General features: G+C 44.7%; 1 protein-coding gene and 1 pseudogene across 2 annotated transcripts in view; both read right to left on the bottom strand.

Annotated features, from left to right (window-relative positions):
* DPP6 (dipeptidyl peptidase like 6) overlaps positions 1-14,714 on the bottom strand; it is a 1,252,024-nt gene that overhangs the window by 1,051,729 nt on the left and 185,581 nt on the right. The gene's annotated exons all lie outside the window — the stretch shown is intronic.
* On the bottom strand, positions 9,843-12,242 carry LOC138850383 (enhancer of rudimentary homolog pseudogene; annotated as a pseudogene).

A 14,714-nucleotide genomic window follows, 5' to 3' on the forward strand; every position in this document is an offset into this window, starting at 1 on the left:
CTTTTTCCTCCTCCTGTTCTCTTTTTCACTCCCTTCTTCCCTCCCTCTCACCCTTTCATTTTTGTTCCTTTTAAACTGATAAGAAGAGATACTACACTTGATTTTAGTCAAAAGGCCAAAATTATTTTTTATTCCCTGTAAGTCAGGTCTTTTAATGACTGAAAGCTGACATTATTCCCAATAGACACTACAATATTCTTTGCATTCTGAATAGCAAGTTGTGGGTTCCTGGTTCCCTTGACCAGTGCTGGGAAGACCAGATATATGAAGGACACTGGCCATCATGGAAATTGAAAAAAAAACCTGAAAGCTAAAACCCAGTAGCATGTCTACAGTTATTCACCCCTCTCAGCTTATTTCTGAAAAGCTAATTATCAATGATAATAAAAAGGCTTGTTGGCTATATCTGGAGGGAACCAGGATCCCCCCAAGAGCAGCTGGGTGTGCAGATTTCATATTCTTTGTGTGACCTTACTTGATTTCCTGTGAGATATATTTCAATCATTAGTACTGCAGAAAATGTTGACCTCAGGCAGCAGTAAAAATCCATTAATAAGTGAATGCCATATTCAGGTGCTTTTACCATTAATGAACAAGTGTCCCCTGTGCCGGCTGTAGGTGTGTTTTTTTCTAGAAAGGCATTATTTATGGTGTACAGTGTATATGCACCCTCTGGCCAGCTCTACAGTAACCTCCATGAGCAAGTAACATACAACTATCATAAAGACAATGACAATATCTATAGTTCCTACTTGATTTCTCTGACTTAAATTATACAAAACAATTGCTCACAAGATTCACTGAATAGGGGGCTGGTGTTGTGCTGTAGCAGGTAAAGCCGCTGCCTTGTGATGCTGGCATCCCCAGTAGGTGCTGGTTCATGCCCCCAGCTGCTCCGCTTCCAATCCAGCTCTCTGCTAGTGACCTGGGGAAAGCAGTGAAAGATGGCCCAAGTTTTTAGGACCCTGCTACCCATGTGGGAGACCTGAAAGAAGCTCCTGGCTCCTGCTTTAGCCTAGTCCAGCCCTGGCCATTGTGGCCATCTTGGGGAGTGAACCAGCAGGCTGAAGATCTTTCTGCTTCTTGCTCTCTCTTTCTCTGATTCTGACTTTCAAATAAATAAATCTTTAAAATTTTCCTTGAGAAATTAGTGGAATGGAAGCTTAAGCTTTTATTATTTTTAAAGTATTTGATACAATATCTTGCATTTATGTCATTTTAAGTGCACTCCATATGCTTATGAAACAGATCAATTAGGGGGCAGTTCCTTACTTTGTAAAAGACATTTCAGTGGGATGCTTTAAATAAGTCATTCCCTTAAAAGTATTTTATATTCAATTTGATTTGCAAAAATTGGAATCACAGACAACTCTCAAGGGCCATGGTATAACTGCTGAGACAGATTCAACAGTATACATGCATTCACAGTTGGTTGAAATGCTGCTACGTAGAAAGCTCTATGAATGGGAATTAAAGCACATTTGTGGTAAATCGACAATGTGCTTCTGTAAAGCTGGCTGTCGGCTGCTCCAGGTGTCCAGTGCCTCTCTGAGAAACTCTGCCTTTGGATGGTGCCCCCACCTGCAGCCCTCCTTCTCCACTTGCAACATATACCAGCCTCAGTTCTGAAGTGGACAGGTAGGCATCTGCTTCCTGCAGAGAAAAGTCTTTTTTTCCTTGAGACCCTCCCTCCCCCCATGAGCACTTCAGACCCAGGATCACACCCAGTGGAAACCAAATAAAGTTTTCCTGTTGTTGTTTGGTTTTGGTCATTTGTTCCCTTTGTTTCTGACAGTGCAGTGAGGAGAGTGACAAATTGCTGTCACTTTATGAGCTTGGCCTTCAGCAATGTGGTCTCTCTCCCCAGGAATGAGTTTCCTTGCATAAATAACCCAGGCTGGATTAATGGCACCTGTATTCATCAGCCTGGGTTCACATTTATTTGATTAAAGAGTATGCCATTTTTCTAATCCTCTGCAAACGATCACTTATAATTTACTAAATCAGGAAACGTTATCTTAAACACATTTTCCATCAATGTAGGCAGCTACACAGACTACTATGAATTAAATTAAATGGCGGTAAGCACTCACGGGAATGAGGCCAGGAATGAACCTGGGGTTCCTCTGGGAGCCAGCTCCCTCAAATCTCCCTGACAGGGGTCCTGGAAGTGAATGCCTTTGGTGCCCAGAAGACAGCAGTAGAGGCTGCTAAAAGAAAAGCATAATCCAATCATCCGCTGGTGGAAAAGAGGATATGACCAGCTCACCCAGCACCTGGATGCCATCGAGTCCTCACTCAGCCATCTCCTCTGCCTGCTAGCATGACCTCACCAGTTCAAGAGCAAGACCAAGGAAAACCAGCTGTGGTTAAGGACTTGTTTTCAGTTCCTGAATTCTGACAGCTATTCTGCAATGGGGAGACGCGAGAGATCCCCCCGCCCTTCCTTCTGGGGCACAGAATAGCTCTGATTTTATCACTCATAACCCATTGGAGAATACCATGACCTTCAGTGGATTCCCTGGCTACAGAGAGACATCACTCAGTAACTTTTTTTTTTTTTTTTCAAATTTACCTCTTCTTTTTGTCTCAGTAGAAATAGCTAAAGTGATTAATGGGATCAATCACTTTAAAAATACCAAAGAGTTTCAGCTGAAAGGAGTCTACTGACACGTTATTTCCAAAGTTATAATAAGGAATCAGAAATCTTCAACAGGCAATCTAAAATTATATTGCATTCTATTTTAAGTGTCACTCTCCACAGCAATCAAAGTACCCTAGGGTCATGTTGCAGAGACCAATAAGATACCATAATTTACAATGCTGTTATTTCCAGAAAATGTTATTTAACACAACAGCTTTGGGAACGAATGCACCATGTGGTAGTTAACGTCTCAGTTCCGTGCATGAAGTCTGACGACTGTATTAAGTATAATATGTTCTCATTTGTTAAATCCAGCAATCAATATATCAGATACGGATCCCACATCCCTAAATAATTCTTCCAAGATGACAGGAAAACATCATACGTGAACAAATAAACTAATTACAAACAAATTTTCAGCTTCCTGAATTGTGTGGCAAAGGATGTTAACATCGAGGAGAGCAAATCATTTTAGAAAGATCTTTGAAACGTTTCCGTTCATTTTTGCATCAATGAAAGGTAAAAGTAGCATACGCATTTGCTAGGACTTAAGCCTGATATGATTTGCAAATGGAAATATTAACTGTCAAATAAAACCCATTGTTAAGCAGGAAGCCTAGCCCACTGTAACCACACAACCCTAGAACAGCCATATACGATTCACACACAGGATCTGAATATATGATGAGGTTTTATAAGCATTTTTAAATGGAGGGTACTCATCCTGTCTTCCCAGAGCCTTCGGATCCCTGAAGATGGCTTGAGGAGGGAAGGGAGGGGTGGGTGTTTGCCACAGCGGTTAAGATGCTACTGCTTGGACACCTGCATCCCATACCAGAGTGCTGGGGTTCGAGTTCCAACTCCGCTTCCGATTCCAGCTCCCTTCTAATGTGCACTCTGGCAGGCAGATACTTGCTCCCCAGGTGGCAGACTCAGATTGAGTTCTGGGTTCCAGACTTCAGCCTGGCCCAGCCCTAACCACAGGATAGAAGACATCTGTGTGTGTGTGTGTGTGTGTGTGTGCATGCACACACGCTTTTCAAATACAAGTAAATAAATAAACTTATGTACCTTGGAAGGAGAGAAATGTTGCAGCCGCTCCCTAACAATCTCCATACCTTCCTGAGTTCACAAATACTCCACTGCCCCGGGAGATGGAATGGCAGTGAAATGAGGTGGTGCCACCAATGGGGCCTTATCTACCTGCTGCAGGTAAACATCCAGGGTTTAGCAATACCCCAGGGTTACATTCATTTCTCACCAAATGTACAACCCCATGCTGAATCTATTTATTTATTTATTTAGACAGTGAGAGAGAGAGAGACAGAGAAATGTCTTCCTTTTCTTTTCTTTTCTTTTTTTTTTTTTTACAGGCAGAGTGGACAGTGAGAGAGAGAGAGAAAGAGAGAGAGAGAAAGTTCTTCCTTTTTGCCGTTGGTTCACCCTCCAATGGCCGCCGCGGCTGGCGCGCTGCGGCCGGCGCATCACGCTGATCTGACGGCAGGAGCCAGGTGCTTCTCCTGGTCTCCCATGGGGTGCAGGGCCCAAGCACTTGGGCCATCCTCCACTGCACTCCCTGGCCACAGCAGAGAGCTGGCCTGGAAGAGGGGCAACCAGGACAGAATCTGGCGCCCCGACCAGGACTAGAACCCCGTGTGCCGGCGCCACTAGGTGGAGGATTAGCCTAGTGAGCCGTGGCGCCGGCCAAGGTCTTCCTTTTCCGTTGGTTCACCCCCAATGGCTGCTGCAGCTGGTGCACCGCGCTGATCCAAAGCCAGGAGCCAGGCGCTTCTCCTGGTCTCCCATGCGGGTGCAGGGCCCAAGCATCTGGGCCATCCTCCATTCCTTTCCAGGCCACAGCAGAGAGCTGGCCTGGAAGAGGGGCAACCGGGACAGAATCCGGCGCCCCGACCGGGACTAGAACCTGGTGTGCCAGCGCCACAAGGCGGAGTATTAGCCTAGTGAGCCGCAGCGCCAGCCCCCGTGAATTACTTTTAGAGACAAAAACCATGTCAGAGCAAGTCACTGGAGCCAGTAGCAGATACAAATAAAAACAGAAAATCCACCAGCAAGTTTTGTTTCTAGCACACATACACACACAATAAGATGTCAGGGAATACATTAGTTTGATCCTACAGCTTTGAAGGGAAGAGCGAACTGAAGGCAAGAGCTGACTCCCAGTCCTGATGAATACACAAAAATAGAGGGAGGGTTACAAGAGAAGAAAACCTCCCAAGCCCCACCTGCTTGAGAATAGGATGCTTGGCAACCAAAGCAACTCTTCACCTTCCAGTGCCAGACTGGCATTTTTTGTATTTACTAAGTTTGCTTTCTCAAATTTTGAAGCCTTAATCCCTGGAAGATGTGTCTAAAGATTTTGTTGCCTGATAGTTTCCAATGCTATTCTTCCTGGCTCTTCACCAAAAGTACAAAAAAGCTGCCCTTCGTGCCCAGGCAGCACAGTAACCAGCAGCTCACAGTGGCAGGAAACCATCATACATATTCCGTGAGGCCATTCGGTCCCCCAGCCTCTCGGCCTCCACCCCAGTGTCCAGTGCTGCCTTCCTCTTGTCTTCATCCCAGACTGGAGTCCTATTCCCCTGGAGTGAGCCTCTCCCATTTCCCCAGAACTGTCTCTACTCTCTCTTCCGTTCTTACTCTGCTTCTCCCTGTCCCCACCTTCCTGTTGTTAACACGACTTGTCCCTCACAGTAGAGTAATTGTCACATACTCAAACAGCTCCTAGATGATCAAGCCTTACCTGGCCTTTTATTTTTATTAATATAAAGATAACAGATTTAGGCCAGCGCCGCGGCTCACTAGGCTAATCCTCCGCCTGCAGCGCCGGCACTCCGGGTTCTAGTCCCGATCAGGGCGCCGGATTCTGTCCCGGTTGTCCCTCTTCCAGGCCAGCTCTCTGCTGTGGCCAGGGAGTGCAGTGGAGGATGGCCCAAGTGCTTGGGCCCTGCACCCCATGGGAGACCAGGAGGAAGCACCTGGCTCCTGGCTCTGGATCGGCACAGCGCGCCAGCCGTAGCAGCTATTTGGAGGGTGAACCAAAGGAAAAAAGGAAGACCTTTCTCTCTGTCTCTCTCTCTCACTGTCTAACTCTGCCTGTCAAAAAAAAAAAAAAAAAAAAAAAAGGATAACAGATTTCATGTATTTCATAGGTACAATTCTAAGAAGATAACTATACTTCCCTCCTTCTCTCAGTTTCCCTCCTTCGTTCATTTTTTAAATTTTTTAAAAATATAATTTCAATCCATAATCACAGCCTTAATGTAGCACTGAACAATAATATTAAACAAGTAAAAAGGAGAAAGACCAGAATCCCACAGGAGTATATACAAGGGCTAAAAACAACAACCACATCTCGAGATGTCCACTTCAACAGAGAAGACGAGAGAGAGAGACAGGCTCAGGATCAGGAAGAAGAGTGGGGAGGCACCATTACTGACTCCTTTGCTGTTAGACACCCCTGGGCATGCCAGAAAATGCTCCAACACTTGACTTTTTTCGTATTTCCTCATAATCTCTCATATGATAGAGTCATTTTGTACAGATTTTAAAAATGCTTAGAAGGTTCCTATTAATATGTTTTGGGGAGAGGGGTAGATTTATATACCAGATGGAACAGAAATTATGAGGCCCTACCCCAAGCTCTGGGCTTCATTTTTGTGCCTGCCTCTTGATATCTTTATGGGTCAGCTTTTAGGAGCAAATTTGTTCCCTCCAAGCAAACAGGCATGGAATATAAATCAGAAAAACCTTTATCAATAAAGAGGCCATTTTATTAATTAAACCTAAAAGGGAGCAGGAGTAATTTTAGCTAGACGATATAAAGAACAACTTGGAGATATTAAATTATAAATAAGAGCAAGAGTCCAGACCCAATTATTGATGAGCCTAGGAGAGAGAAGGGAGGACAGAACACTGCACAGACAGATGTAATCAAACGCTAATCATCCAACACTAACCAAGCGCTCCTGTGATCAAGCGCTGTGGGCCCTGTGAAGCAAAGAGCAAAGACCTTCGATCCTCTCTGCACCTCGATGTCATCATCTGGCAGGAATAGGAAGATGGGACTTTTCCAAGGAGGTCCTCACTCAAAGTAAGCCCAAGAGGTTTCATTTCATAGCGAGGCAAGTGTCACAAAATGAGATTCTGGTGATAGTAGTACAACTCTGTAAGGATACTAAAACTCATTGCATTGTACATTTACATATGCTATGCAAATTATAACTCAATAAAGTTGTTCAAAAAGATATGCCTGTTGACAGAGAAGGCTCTCTGCTGAAGAACAAATTCTAGTAGACACATATCTGCAGAAAAGATAGGGGCGATGGAAACTCCTGAACTCTGAACCAAGTAAGTCAGTTTTCAGAAAATATCAACCGCAAATTTCTTTCTGGCTATTTAGACTAGAAGGGACAAACTTTGTGGAACTCATAAGAAAGCCCCTAGTTCTGGTATATAATTTTCAAATACAAAATGTTCGTGATGCATTCCTAGTAAGAACGCTCCAGACGGGCCAGCACTGTGGCACAGTAGGTTAAAGCCCCGGCCTGAAGTGACGGCATCCCAAATGGGCACCAGTTCTAGTCCTGGCTGCTCCTCTTCCGATACAGCTCTCTGCTGTGGCCTGGGAAAGCAGCAGCAGATGGCCCACGTGCTTGAACCCCTGCACCCATGTGGGAAAACTGGAAGAAGCTCCTGGCTCCTGGCTGCAGATTGGCGCAGCTCTGGCTGTTGCAGCCATCTGGGGAGTGAACCAGCAGATGGAAGACTTCTCTCTCTGTCTCTGCCTCTCTCTGTAATGCTAACTTTCAAATAAATAAAAATAAATCTTTAAAAAAAAAAACACTGGGCTGTCTCTCCATCATTATTGGAAACATCCGTGGGACATTCATCCTGTTCCATAATTTGTATGTAATCATGCAGTTACAAAGGGCTGCTTCGCGATGCTTTAAAATGCTTCCAAGATCTGAAAAAGGAAAACAATGCCCCCAAATTGGATTTAGTAGTCTTTTTTTGAAAAATATTTATTTATTTATTTGAAAGGCAGAGTTACAGAGATGGGAGGTAGAGAGAGAGAGACAGAGACAGAGACAGAGAGAGACAGAATCTTTCATCTGCTGGTTCATTCACCAAATGGCCACAAAAACCAGAGCTGTGACAGGCCAAACCGGGAGCCAAGAGCTTCTTCCAGGTCTCCCACATGGGTTCAGGGGCCTACGTACTTGGGCCATTTCCTGCACCTTTCCCAGGCATATTAGCAGGGAGCTGGACCAGAAGTGGAACAGCCAGGATGCAAACTGGCATCCATGTGGGAGGCAGTGCTGCAGGCAGTGGCTTAACCCACTGTGCCACAGCCCTGGCCCCAGACTTAGCAGTTTTTTATTTTGCAAAAAACATCGCCTAGGGGATAAGTGACGAATTTCCTCAGATATTGAAACATATCAAGTAAAAGAAGATAAGGCTTAGTTGGTGCTGGTCCAAACTACAGCTCTAGGACCAATCAGCACAATTTACAAGGAAGATGAAATTAAGATCAATAAAATTAATTTTATAATTCAAAGGAATCCATAGCAAATAACCTTTGCTAGGATGCTTTCAATTTGGGGACTTTATGATACTGTAATATGGTATTAGAAAGGAACATGAATCTCGATTTTAACAGCCATGAGCCGGCGCCGTGGCTCAATAGGCTAATCCTCCACCTTGCGGCGCCGGCACACCGGGTTCTAGTCCCGGTTGGGGCGCCGGATTCTGTCCCGGTTGCCCCTCTTCCAGGCCAGCTCTCTGCTATGGCCAGGGAGTGCAGTGGAGGATGGCCCAGGTGCTTGGGCCCTGCACCCCATGGGAGACCAGGAAAAGCACCTGGATCCTGGCTCCTGCCATCGGATCAGCGCGGTGCGCCGGCTGCAGCGGCGGCCATTGGAGGGTGATCCAACGGCAAAGGAAGACCTTTCTCTCTCTGTCTCTCTCTCTCACTGTCCACTCTGCCTGTCAAAAAAAAAAAAAAAAAAAAAAACAAAAAAAAACAGCCATTTGGTTACCTCCTAGCACTAATCAAAGAATTAGTACGTTAAGAATGGAGAGAACCAAGCATCTAAAAGCAACCCAATATGTGAAGATGAGGAAATGGATCATGGCTCCCAAACACAGGTCCACACACACACAAAAAATCTTTACATGTGCACTGACTACTGTAGAAGAGACCTCCTACTCCTACTCCTACCTTGGTTATGAGCTAACATACAGGGTTTTTGGAGAGGCAGAGGCAGAGAGAGAGAGAGAGAGAGAGGGAGGGAGGGAGGGAGGGAGAGTCTTCTATCCATTGGTTCACTCCCCAAATGAATGCGATGAGTAGAGCTGGGCCAATCCAAATCCAGGAGCCAGGAGCTTCCTCAGGGTCTCCCACATGAATGGAGGGGCCCAAGCACTTGGGTCATCTTTCTCTACTTTCCCAGGCCACAGCAGAGAGCTGGATTGGAAGTGGAACAGCCAGGATTCGAACCAGCACCCATATGGGATGCTGGCACTGCAGGCAGCAGCTTTACCCATTACGCCACAGCGCCAGCCCCAATACAAGGTTTTTAAGACACCATGATGTTCAAAAGCTAGACTGAAGATGTTTATACTCATCTTTCTCGGGCTGTTCTGGAAGTTCACTAGTTTTCTCAAGTTTAATTAGCTGCAAAGCAGCTAATTAGAGGGCTAACAAGAATGCCACAGAGATTACCTGGTGAGTGGAAATCTTGCATTTTAGCTATTCCTCTCCAAAAGTGTGTGTGTCTGATGTGATGTGATGTGATGTGTGTGTGTGTGTGTGTGTGTGTAATTTTAAAAGTTTAATTGCCGGCGCCGCGGCTCACTAGGCTAATCCTCCGCCTTGCGGCGCCGGCACACCGGGTTCTAGTCCCGGTCAGGGCGCCAGATTCTGTCCCGGTTGCCCCTCTTCCAGGCCAGCTCTCTGCTGTGGCCAGGGAGTGCAGTGGAGGATGGCCCAAGTGCTTGGGCCCTGCACCCCATGGGAGACCAGGAGAAGCACCTGGCTCCTGGCTCCTGCCATCGGATCAGTGCAGTGCGCCAGCCGCAGCGCGCCGGCCACGGCGGCCATTGGAGGGTGAACCAACGGCAAAGGAAGACCTTTCTCTCTGTCTCTCTCTCTCACTGTCCACTCTGCCTGTAAAAAAAAAAAAAATAAAATAAAATAAAAAGTAATTTTAAAAGTTTAATTTTCTCTCCCTTAAGAAAAATGAGAGTAGAACTCCTTAGAGAAAACTGAGTTTGAGAAATTTCAATATGAGATTGCCCTTATTTTAATCCTCCCTTTTTTTCCTTTTTCAAGTTCACCCTATTATTCTCAACAACCCACTTCTCTACCTCCATTGCTTTCCTCTTACAAATAGCTCTGTAGGAAATGCTGCAATTTTTAGTCTCTCTAAATCCTTCTAAGCACCAAATTCAAAGAGCTATTTTGGCAGCAGCAATGTAATAGGAAACAGAATTTGGATCCAGGCTGGGGAGGTTTCGGCTTTTGCAGAGGGTCCTTCACCTAAAGCACATCTCCAGCCTCATTACTTTCATGTGGCTCTCATTCGCACTCCCGGGCTGACTCATCTCTCAGCTGACGTCAGCCACTTCCTACTGCATCCATCGCCATAATGCCTGCTCATTTTATGAGAATGTGCATCTATCTCAATGTTGCAGTGATTTTCGTTCTTGGAAGGTGGGGGTCGTATCATGCATAGGCCATAATTTCAAAATCCATAGAGAGCTCCTGGAAGTTCGTTTGGAAACAAAATCTTTTCTGCCCTGAACTTCTTTGGTGGCAAAAACGTATAGAGAGTGATGTGGAGCCACTGATAGTTTTGTGTATGCTACTTAGTGTGGATATTATATTTTTGCCGTAATTACTAAGGGTTTGTTAATGGGGTGCTTCCTATACCATTGGTGTTGTTACTTAACATACAATAAAAATAGCAACTTTGCTTCTAACACGCCAAAAATTCTAAATCCCTGACTTTTTTATAACTAAAGAGCCCTAATTTCCACGGAGTGTTTGCCTTGAGGATGTAACTGAATGGAGCCACTCCCCTCCCCACCTTGAAGGGTCAGTACAGTAACTGTTACAAAGCAGATCTCAACTGTCTGAGGCTCTGGAGACAACATTAACTGACAAAAAACACTTCCATCTGAATCCTCATAAATATGTTCAAGTTAAAAAAAAGGAAAAAAGAAAAGATAAGAGGGGTAATGAGGCTTTCAAACTGAGTAAGATTCTCACACTTCACCTAATACATTCAGTCTTGGCTACAGTGTAACAAACGGAAGCAGGATCACCGTAATACAAAACTTCCACTATAGCACACTGTACACACCTGTGTTCCAAGCCCACCCCTGTCCGCCTAATGCTTCCAACTCCATTATTTTCCCAGCTGTTGGGCCGGCCAGGGGAGGAGCAGGTAGAGCTTCTGTTTGATCCAGTATTTGTTAGAAGGCTGGTATGTCTGGGTATCAGACCAGTGAACAAGGCAGCTGTGTCTGCCAGATCATGGATAAAATCAAACAGCTCATTGATATCATATGTGATAGAGACACACTGTTGGGATTCATTCTTTTCAGACATTCCTCACACATTTTACAAACACCTTCCATGCATTCATTCACAGATTCATTGTCAGCTTGAGTTCTGCCTCTGGCCTTTTAGTAGGCCAGCAAAATGGTGTGAGACATCTTGCCAAACTCTTTTTTTGTACCTGCTGCTGATACCACCACTGCCAATGAGCTTAGCCCTAAATTCCTAATTTAACCCAAAGTTTTCAGACAAGTAGTTCCAGACTTGTACCAATATTGGCTACACAGCATTTGACTTGGTATAATAGCCTTATTAAGTGCTTACTGGATACCACTGCAAGTAGTCCCTCATCCCAAGAGGAGAAGACCTGACAAGAACCTTGGAAATATCTCAGTAATACAAAAAAGGAAGAAAAAATGAGAAAACCTGAAAACAGGGTTCGAGATTTATGGGATACTATCAAATGGCCTAACAAATGGGTCTTAAAGAGTTCCTGAAGGTTTGGAAAGAGAGAATGGATTAAAAAGTCTATTCAGTGAAATAATAGCAGAAAACTCCCTAATTTGGAGAAAGGGACAGGAAGCACATAGAACTCCTAATAGACATGAACAGAAAAGATCGTTACCATAACACATTATAATCAAGCTTCCAACAATAAAACATACAGAAAAGATTCTAAAATGTACACGAGAGAAACAGATTACCTTCAGAGGATCTCCAGTTAGATCTGAGAGCTGATTTCTCATTAGAAACCCTACAGGCTAGGAGAGAATGGAGAGACATAGTCCAAGTCCTAAAAGAAAAAAACCTGTCAACCCAGGATACTGTACCCAGCAAAGCTCACTTATGAATGAAGTGAAATAAAGACCTTCCAGAACAAACAGAAATTGAAAGAATTTGTCACCACTTTCCAGCCTTATCACAGAACGATAGTTATCATTATAAAAGAATGTGAAGGCAGAAAATCTCATGATAACAGTGCAAGGGAACTACAAAATAAACAATAGAAATATATATGGAGCCGGCGCCGTGGCTCAATAGGCTAATCCTCCGCCTTGCGGCGCCGGCACACCGGGTTCTAGTCCCGGTTGGGGCGCCGGATTCTGTCCCGGTTGCCCCTCTTCCAGGCCAGCTCTCTGCTATGGCCAGGGAGTGCAGTGGAGGATGGCCCAGGTGCTTGGGCCCTGCACCCCATGGGAGACCAGGAAAAGCACCTGGCTCCTGGCTCCTGCCATCAGATCAGTGCGGTGCACCGGCTGCAGCGGCGGCCATTGGAGGGTGATCCAACGGCAAAGGAAGACCTTTCTCTCTCTGTCTCTCTCTCTCACTGTCCACTCTGCCTGTCAAAAAAAAAAAAAAAAAGAAATATATATGGAAAAAGGACAGGATCAAGTCATTACATATCAATAATAACCTTGAATGTAAATGGCCTAAATTCTCCAATTAAAAGATACAGACTGGATGAATGGATTAAAAACAAGACCAATCTATTTACTGTCTGCAAGAAGCACACCTCACCAGCAAAAATGGACACAGACTGAAAGTGAAAGAATGGGGGGCCGGCGCCATGGCTCACTTGGTTAATCCTCTGCCTGCAATGCCAGCATCCCATATTGGCACTGGGTTCTAGTCCCGGTTGTTTCTCTTCCAGCCCAGCTCTTGCTGTGGCCCGGGAGGGCAGTGGAGGATGGCCCAAGTGCATGGGCCCCTGCACCTGCATGGGAGACCAGGAAGAAGCGCCTGGCTCCTGGCTTCAGATTGGTGCAGCGCCGGCCATAGCAGTCATTTGGGAAGTGAACCAACGGAAGGAAGACCTTTCTCTCTGTCTCTCTCTCTCTCACTGTCTATAACTCTGTCCAAAAAAAAAAAAAAAAAAAGTGAAAGGATGGACAAAGATATTCTAACATAAAGAAAAAAAGCAGGTGTAGCCATCCTAATATCAGACAAAATATACTTTAACACAAAAATTGTTAAAAGAGACAAAGAAGAGCATTATGTAATGATTAAGAGATAAATTCAGCAGGAAAATATGACTATAATAAATGTATATGCACCCAATGCCAGGGCACCTGGCTATTTAAAACAAATGTTGATGGATCTAAAGGGAGAAATAGACTCCAATATAATAAAAATGGAGAACTTCAACACCCCACTTTCATCAATGTAGACAGAAAATCAACAAAGAAACAACAGAGAGTAAATCTACACTCTGTACAAAATGCACATAATATCAACAGAGTATTTCATCTCACAATTACAGGATACACATTCTCATCACCCATTAATACAAATTTTTCTAGGATATACCATAAGATAGACCATAAAGCAAGTCTCAACAAATTAAAAAAAATGAAATCAGTGGCCGGCACTGTGGCACAGTGGGTTGACACCCTGGTTTGAAGCTCCTGCATCCCATATGGGCACCGGTTCTAGTCCCAGCTGCTCCTCTTCCAAACCAGCTCTCTGCTATGGCCTGGAAAAGCAGTGGAAGATACCCAAGTCCTTGGGCCCCTGCACCCATGTGGGAGACCCAGAAGAAGCTCCTGGCTTCTGGCTTCAGATCGGCGCAGCTCTGGTCATTGCGGCCAATTGGGGAGTGAACCAGAGGATGGAAGATCTCTCTCTCTGTCTCTACCTCTCTCGTAATTCTTTCAAATACATAAAATAAATCTTTTTAAAAAAATGAAATCAGACCATGTATCTTTTCTGACCACAATGGAATGAAACTGGAAATTAACAACTCAAGAATCTCTAGAAAGTATGCAAACACATGAAGATTGAACAACATGCTACTGAATCAACAGTGGATAAAAGAAGAAATCAAAAAGAAATAAAAAATTCTTAGAAATGAATGAAGATGACAACACAACATATCAAGACATGGGATAAAGCAAAAGAAATACTAATAGCGAAGTTTATAGCAGTAAGTGCCTACATCAAGAAATTGGAATGGCATCAAATAAACAATCTAACAATGCATCTCAACAATCCAGAAAAAATAAAAACAACCAATCCCAAAATTATTATGAGGAAAGAAATAATTAAAATAACAAAACAAACAAAATTGAAACAAAAATTACAAAAGATCAATGAAATGATTTTGAATGTCCCTCCAAACTCTTAAGAAGCTAGCATAACCACAAGCCAGAAAAAAAGACACAACAAAGAAAGAGAACTATAGATCAATATCCCCAATAAACATAAATGCAAAAATTCTCAACAAGGCCGGCGCCGCGGCTCACTAGGCTAATCCTCCGCCTAGCGGCGCCGGCACACCGGGTTCTAGTCCCGGTCGGGGCGCCGGATTCTGTCCCGGTTGCCCCTCTTCCAGGCCAGCCCTCTGCTGTGGCCAGGGAGTGCAGTGGAGGATGGCCCAGGTGCTTGGGCCCTGCACCCCATGGGAGACCAGGAAAAGCACCTGGCTCCTGGCTCCTGCCATCGGATCAGCGCGGTGCGCCGGCCGCAGCGTGCCAACCGCGGCGGCCA

Source organism: Oryctolagus cuniculus, chromosome 7 (genome assembly GCF_964237555.1).
Source record: "Oryctolagus cuniculus chromosome 7, mOryCun1.1, whole genome shotgun sequence".
Lineage (NCBI taxonomy): Eukaryota > Metazoa > Chordata > Mammalia > Lagomorpha > Leporidae > Oryctolagus > Oryctolagus cuniculus.